Source organism: Schistocerca piceifrons, chromosome 4 (genome assembly GCF_021461385.2).
Source record: "Schistocerca piceifrons isolate TAMUIC-IGC-003096 chromosome 4, iqSchPice1.1, whole genome shotgun sequence".
NCBI lineage: Eukaryota > Metazoa > Arthropoda > Insecta > Orthoptera > Acrididae > Schistocerca > Schistocerca piceifrons.
The window spans coordinates 118,188,994-118,195,500 of record NC_060141.1 but is presented as its reverse complement, the minus strand read 5'-3'; the positions used below and the strand labels follow the sequence as shown (position 1 = coordinate 118,195,500).

The 6,507-nt window shown below is 42.9% G+C and overlaps 1 non-coding gene across 1 annotated transcript; it reads left to right on the top strand.

Moving 5' to 3' along the window:
- The first annotated feature begins 4,472 nt into the window (after window positions 1–4,472).
- On the top strand, window positions 4,473–4,556 carry Trnas-gga. The gene is given in 2 exon segments: window positions 4,473–4,512; window positions 4,522–4,556. It is a non-coding gene; the product is annotated as a tRNA-Ser (tRNA).
- The last annotated feature ends 1,951 nt before the right edge of the window (window positions 4,557–6,507 follow it).

Genomic DNA, 6,507 nt, shown 5'->3' with positions numbered 1-6,507 from the left:
ATTTCGATTCAATGTTATGTAACTCAGTAGTTAAATCTTCACGCGTTTGTTCAAGAGTTTGTTCCAATGAGTCTAACTTTTCAAGCTGTTGCTGTGTTTGTCTCTGATTTTGTTCCAGTGTGTCTAACTGTTGCTGTGTTTGTCTCTGATTTTGTTCCATTGTGTCTAACTGTTACTGTGTTTGTCTCTGGTGTTGTTCCATTGTGTCTAACTTTTCAAGCTTTTGTCCCATTTGTTGCATTAATTGTAATAACAATGCACTGGTGTCTGAAACATGTTCCTCAGTGCTTTTCGGCAGTGAAGTTGCATCGGCAACATTCACATTTTGACAAGCGAAAAATGTGTCTTGACTCATTTGAGAAAACGGTGAGAACCCAAAACATGAGTCTGCAGTATTTGCAATATTGTGTTCTGTCATTCCCGATTCCTGAGGCGAGCTGTTGCCGACCAATCGATCGATAACGCTTCCCTGTTCACTACCTGTTTCACTGTCTACACCATTGTTTGCCGCCCGCTCCATTTCCCTATGCGCAATTACCAAATTACTACTTTGAACATTAGTTAATTCATTACTCTGCGGCGCTAACACACTGCTTTCGTCTTCACTGTCATTTCTCAGTTTACTTTGGAGCCTAGTATTACGTTTTTCACACGCCATAATTGTCACAATATTTCACACAATAACACAGAAAAGCACAATTTGAAGAGCAAAATAAAATAACATAGCAATGGAAATAATGTCTACTTAATTGCCAGCGCAGCTGCGAAATACTTGGTGCAAATCTACATGCATGCCAGAACTGTTTTACTGTACAACAATGAAAAACTACAACTACAAAGGAAATTCTCTCTATGATTACGCGCTATCAATAAACAAAATCTACACTAATTACACAAACTACAAGAAAAAAAATCTGAAGATTCCAGTGAGGTATCCTCGGCTAAGGGTCGACATATGAAACGTCCCCTTTGAACAATTATACAAGACTGTGCTTAAACTGACACACAATATTTTGTTAGCGCAACGCAATCTGAAACCTACAAAAGAATGGCCCTGACTGACATTAAACTATACCTTTCACAAATCACTTACCTCACAAAAATCTTCGCTGCTCAAGCTACTGCAATACAGCGAGCGCCACTACTGCCAGCTAAATAAAAGATTCAAACTATGGAAGGCACTAACTACTGATAGGGATAGTTAGCAAATGAAAGATATTAATAGAGAACAAACGATGTATTTACCTTGATATCATCATATATAAATATAGCAGTTCATGACAAATTTCAAAACTCCGCCATCTCTCTCTCCACATCCACCACTGCTGGCGGCTCACCTCCAACTGCGCAACGCTACGCGCTGTTCACAGCCAGCTGCCTAACACTACAATGGCGAGTATTACAACAATGCAAAGCAGCCACAGACTGCACACAGCACAGCCAGTGATTTTCATACAGAGGTGGCATTACCAATAAAAAAACCTAAACATCCTACTTACATAGAGAAAACATAAACAGCCTACTTACATAGAGAAAACATAAACAGCCTACTTACACTGTCTTACCCCTTTCTAGTCCAAATATTTCGTTCTTGGTCTTCCAAACATATTGTTCCCTCTTGGCTCTTTTACATCTTGCGTGTTAGTCGTCTTTTCCTACAGCTTCCTCCTATTTTTTTCAGAATTGGCCACATCTTGCACCATTTTTATTGTCGAACGCTTTTTCCGGGTCGGAAAATGCTACGAAAGTGTCTTGTTTGTTTTACAGCGTTGTATTCATTATCAGTTGTAGCTTGAGGTCCGGAGTCTGCTGTGTTTAACTTTCCTAGAGCCAAACTGATCGTCATCTATTAGTTCTTCAGTTTTATTTTCGTTCTGATGTACATTATTCTTGTCAGCAAATTAGATGCATAAGCTGTTAAACTGTCCTCTCACTTATTTGCTCTACATATCTTTGAAATTGGATGGATTTAATTTTTCCAAAAGCCGTTATTACAAAATTGTGATCTGAGTCTATATCTGCTCTTTGGTACGCCTTACAATCCTGTGTTTGATTTCGGAATCTCTATCAGAGCGCGATGTGATCCAGCTGGAATCTTCCCATATCTCCAGGCCAAATGTACCGTCACTTCTTGTGGTTTTTGGACAGTGTTTTCTCTGTTACCACCCATAATTTGTTACAGTAGTTTCGGAAAAATCCTGGTAGATTCTAATCACCAACCTGAATATTCGTTTGTTTGCTACTTTCTCCAATGGTTTTAAAAATTACCGAGGTATGTTATCTATCCATTCTTCCTAATTTAATCTCAGGTCTTCCAAAACTCTTTTAATTTTTGACTCTGTTAATGGATCCCATATCTCTTCCATATAGACTCCCTCACGGAGGCTTTCAATACACTAATTCCGCCTATCCGCTCTCTCATCTGCATTTTACTGTGGAAGTCCCATTGCACCCTTATTGTTTCCGTCCTTGCTTGTAATATCACCGATGGTTTTTTTTTACTGTTCTGTATGCTGAGACAGTTATTTCGACGATCATTTCTTTTCCGATTTCTCCACATTTTCCTGTAGCCATTTCGCCTTGGCTTTACTGCGCTTCTAATTTATTTAATTCCTGAGTGATTTATATTACGGTATTTCTGCCTTTCCTGCAACGTTTTTGTACTTCTTTCGTCGATCAGTTGAAGTATTTCTTCTGTCACTCAAGATTTTTTCGCAGCTCATTCCTAGTATCTACGTTTGTCTTTTCTTTATTTGTGATTCCTCTTTTTGGAGGTGTCCTCTCCTCTTCAAATGAGTTGCCTACTGATTATTCCTTATCGCAGTACCCACATCTTTAACGAACTTCAAACGCGTATAATCATTTATCAGTACTTTAGTAGCCAACTCCCTTGTACATTTATTCACTTTAACTTCAGTCTACACTCACCATTATTATATAGTAATCTGAGTCTTTATCTACATCTGGGTACGCCTTACAATCCAATAAATGATTTCGGAATCTCTGCCTGACCATCATGTAATCTACCTGGAACATTCCCTTATGTCCTGGTCTTTCCCAAGAATATCTCCTCTTCTTATGATTCTTGAACGGAGTATTCGCTATTACAACCTGAAATTTATTGCGGAACTTAATTTGCCTTTCTCTTGCCTCATATCTACTGCCAAGACAACGTTTCCCGTAACACTTTCTTCTATTCCTTCTACTACAACTCCGTACCAATCTCCTATGATTATTAGACGAGGAAAGGAGTCAAGATGTTTATACTGTATGTGTATGATAATATCCCATAAAGCAACCGGATTGTGGGAGTATTAACGTGTGCATAACATCCCATGTTCCACATAGTCTCATACATTTACTTCGGGATTAAAATAGGGTAATTTAGCTGCCAGGCGAGGAGCTATATGTGGTGAGTGAACATCAGACCAACTACGTAAACGTGCAGCCTTTAGAACTCGGTTGTTGTTCTCTTCGAAGACGGAACTGACCACAGCATACTTATTATGAAGATTCAGGACGAAGGACAATACTTGGTCCCGAGAACGTTGCAATAAACATGATGGTTCACGTTCACGGTTACCTGAATGAGTGAGCTCAAGACATATACGAATAGTAACAACAATAATTTCGCGTAGCTTAACAGCTTCGTTTGAGTCTTTCAATTAGACACCCCTTCGGTCACTTGTGCGAGGGACTGAAATATTCCCTGATTTTCCGGGATTCGATACCGCGACATTTCGATTTCCAGACATACACTTTACCGCTTGACCAACGGGTTCGCTCACGGCACGAAAACCATTTAATTTTTACTTGTACTAATCACTTTCCCATATCAACAAATATGCAAAATACAATTGGCTATCAAAGCCCGTGCACAACAGCTGTAAGTCGGATCACTGAACACTCATAATGTGTCTTAACAATTGTGCTAGCTTGTATATTTACTTTTTAGTGTACTGTAGTATGAACGTAGTTCATGTGATGTAACAACTTCCACCTAGTATATATCGAAACGTCTACATTCGTAATAAGATATAATTTTCGAAGATTAATTTTGGTGCATACAACCGGCTCACGACCTCACAGTACAGGTATAAATTTCTCTAGAATTTCGGACGATGTCAGATCTGAGTTAAAACTCGGGCTTTCGAAGATAATCATCATGTTCTTCTCCAGGAGAAAGCTATCTGCTGGTGCAAAGTCTGCATCCTTTACAGAGGCCTTAGAGCTTCTCGCAGTGGGATGACGCCTTTTGGTATTTTAACGTCCATTGACGGAGAGACTTTGCGTGGAGCAGAATGCGGCAGTAAAGCCCCCGCCTCACCGCCCTGTACCCATTGGGCCCCGAAAGGGGACCGGAGACCTCCGCAAGCCTCAGATCTGACCAGCCCGAACACAGAGAAATACTTCGACGTCATCGTGATAGTAAACATTGCAAATCAGACTCACACAACTGTATGTTCACGCCGGCCTGAGTGGCCGAGCGGTTCTAGGCGCTACAGTCTGGAACCGCGCGACCGCTGCGGTCGCAGGTTCGAATCCTGCCTCGGGCGTGGATGTGTGTGATGTCCTTAGGTTAGTTAGGTTTAAGAAGTTCTAAGTTCTAGGGGACTGATGACCTCAGAAGTTGAGTCCCATAGTGCCCAGAGCCATTTGAACCATACCTGTACAGGTCTGGTTGGAAATGGTGGGCGTTCCTGGTCTGATTGAGCCAAAGACGGTGGTGCAGTCTGTAGGTATGTACAGAGGTGGTTGGTATGACAGCAATCCAAACCTCTCAGAGTGTCAACTCTCGTAAGGCACCACCCATGGGTGGCAACCAATGTACAGCGTCCATGTGTTTTTTTGCCTCATACGAGTATACTCACATTGCTGTGCCCCGTGGGTAGCGTCCAGTGTGTCAGGTCCGGGGTTTCCAAGCCTGTGATGCTAGGTGATCGATGGTAGTATGCAGCTAACGCTCATGGAGGAGCTCCACTGGGCTACAGCCAAGGACAGGAGTGATCCTATACGTGCTCGGAAACATCACGGGAGTAATTGTACTAGTGGTGGTTCCAACCGATTTTAACATTTGCTGTTTAAACTTCTGGAGCACACACTCTGCTTTGCCGTTGGGGGATGAGTGAAACAGCGGGCTAAATAGGTGTTTGATGCTGTTTCAGATGTAGAATTACTCGGAAGGAATTGGCCATTGTCGTGAATTGGGGCCAATTATCTGACATGATGGTTCAACAAACCCCTTCGAAAGTGAGAGTCTGGATGAGAGTGTTGAGCTATGTCGACCACATAAGCGTACTTAGAGTAAGCGTCCAGTACAGTGAGCCACATAGAGCATAGAAAGAAACCTGCTAAGTCGAATGCAGTTGCAGGAGAGACAGTGGGTGGACCAGGAGAAAAAATTGGGATGGAGCAGCCTAGTGCTGGTCACGACTGAAACTGCTGTGCTACCATGGCCTCCAGGCTCTTGTTCACTTCTGGAGCCGGCCGGAGTGGCCGAGCGGTTCTAGGCGCTACAGTCTGGAACCGCCCGACCGCTACGGTCGCAGGTTCGAATCCTGCCTCGGGCATGGATGTGTGTGATGTCCTTAGGTTAGTTAGGTTTAAGTAGTTCTAAGTTCCAGGGGACTGATGACCTCAGAAGTTAAGTCCCATAGCGCTCAGAGCCATTTGAACCATTTGAACTTCTGGGCACACTCACTCTTGACAAGCTTTGTGAGCTGGTGCTCTGGTCATGGAGTGGGCTATGTTCCCTCATGTACCTGGGCACTGACTGACGATTTAAAATCTCCGCATAGCCTAAGGAACCGTTTGAGTTTCTTTACCACTACCTGGGGTGTGGCACAAGCGCTAGTTTTACAAGGTCAATCATCCCAACTTCGTGGAGACAATCGAGTTCCTTCTTAACAGCCTCCATAAGAAGACTGGAAGGAGTTGCACTTGGCAGAAACGGGAAACTGTGTTTGGACACAAGGATATACGAGACTGGAAATGTGCGGCACACCAAGTTCGAATACAGGCGCGGTAGCAGCACAAAGTTCGTACAGTTCCACGAAAGGAATCGTGCCAGAGGCGACCTCAATCTTTTCAATCATGGAGAAGCCAAGGAGTGAGAAGGTATCCAGACCGACAATATTCACAGATAAATGACTGTCGACGATAAATGGCGTAATCAGCCACGTCATTTTTTGTAGGCAGCTGTATATTGCGAATTTACTCTGGAGAAGAATCGAACTGTCACGACGAAAGTACGAGACTGTAGGGCCAATTCAGGGGAACCCAGACGAACATATGTTTGGAAGTTAACCAAGGAAACAGTAGCTCCTGTGTCCATCTACAAACGGTAATCCTGGATTGCAACTGTAAAACTGGTAAACAACTTAGTGGTAGAAGAATCGCCTAGGGGAACAATCGCCTTAAGTTCATGCACAACCCATTGATGTGTATGTGGAACAGAGCCCCACTGTACGGACAGCTTACGTCAAAGATTACGGGGGTACCCATCTT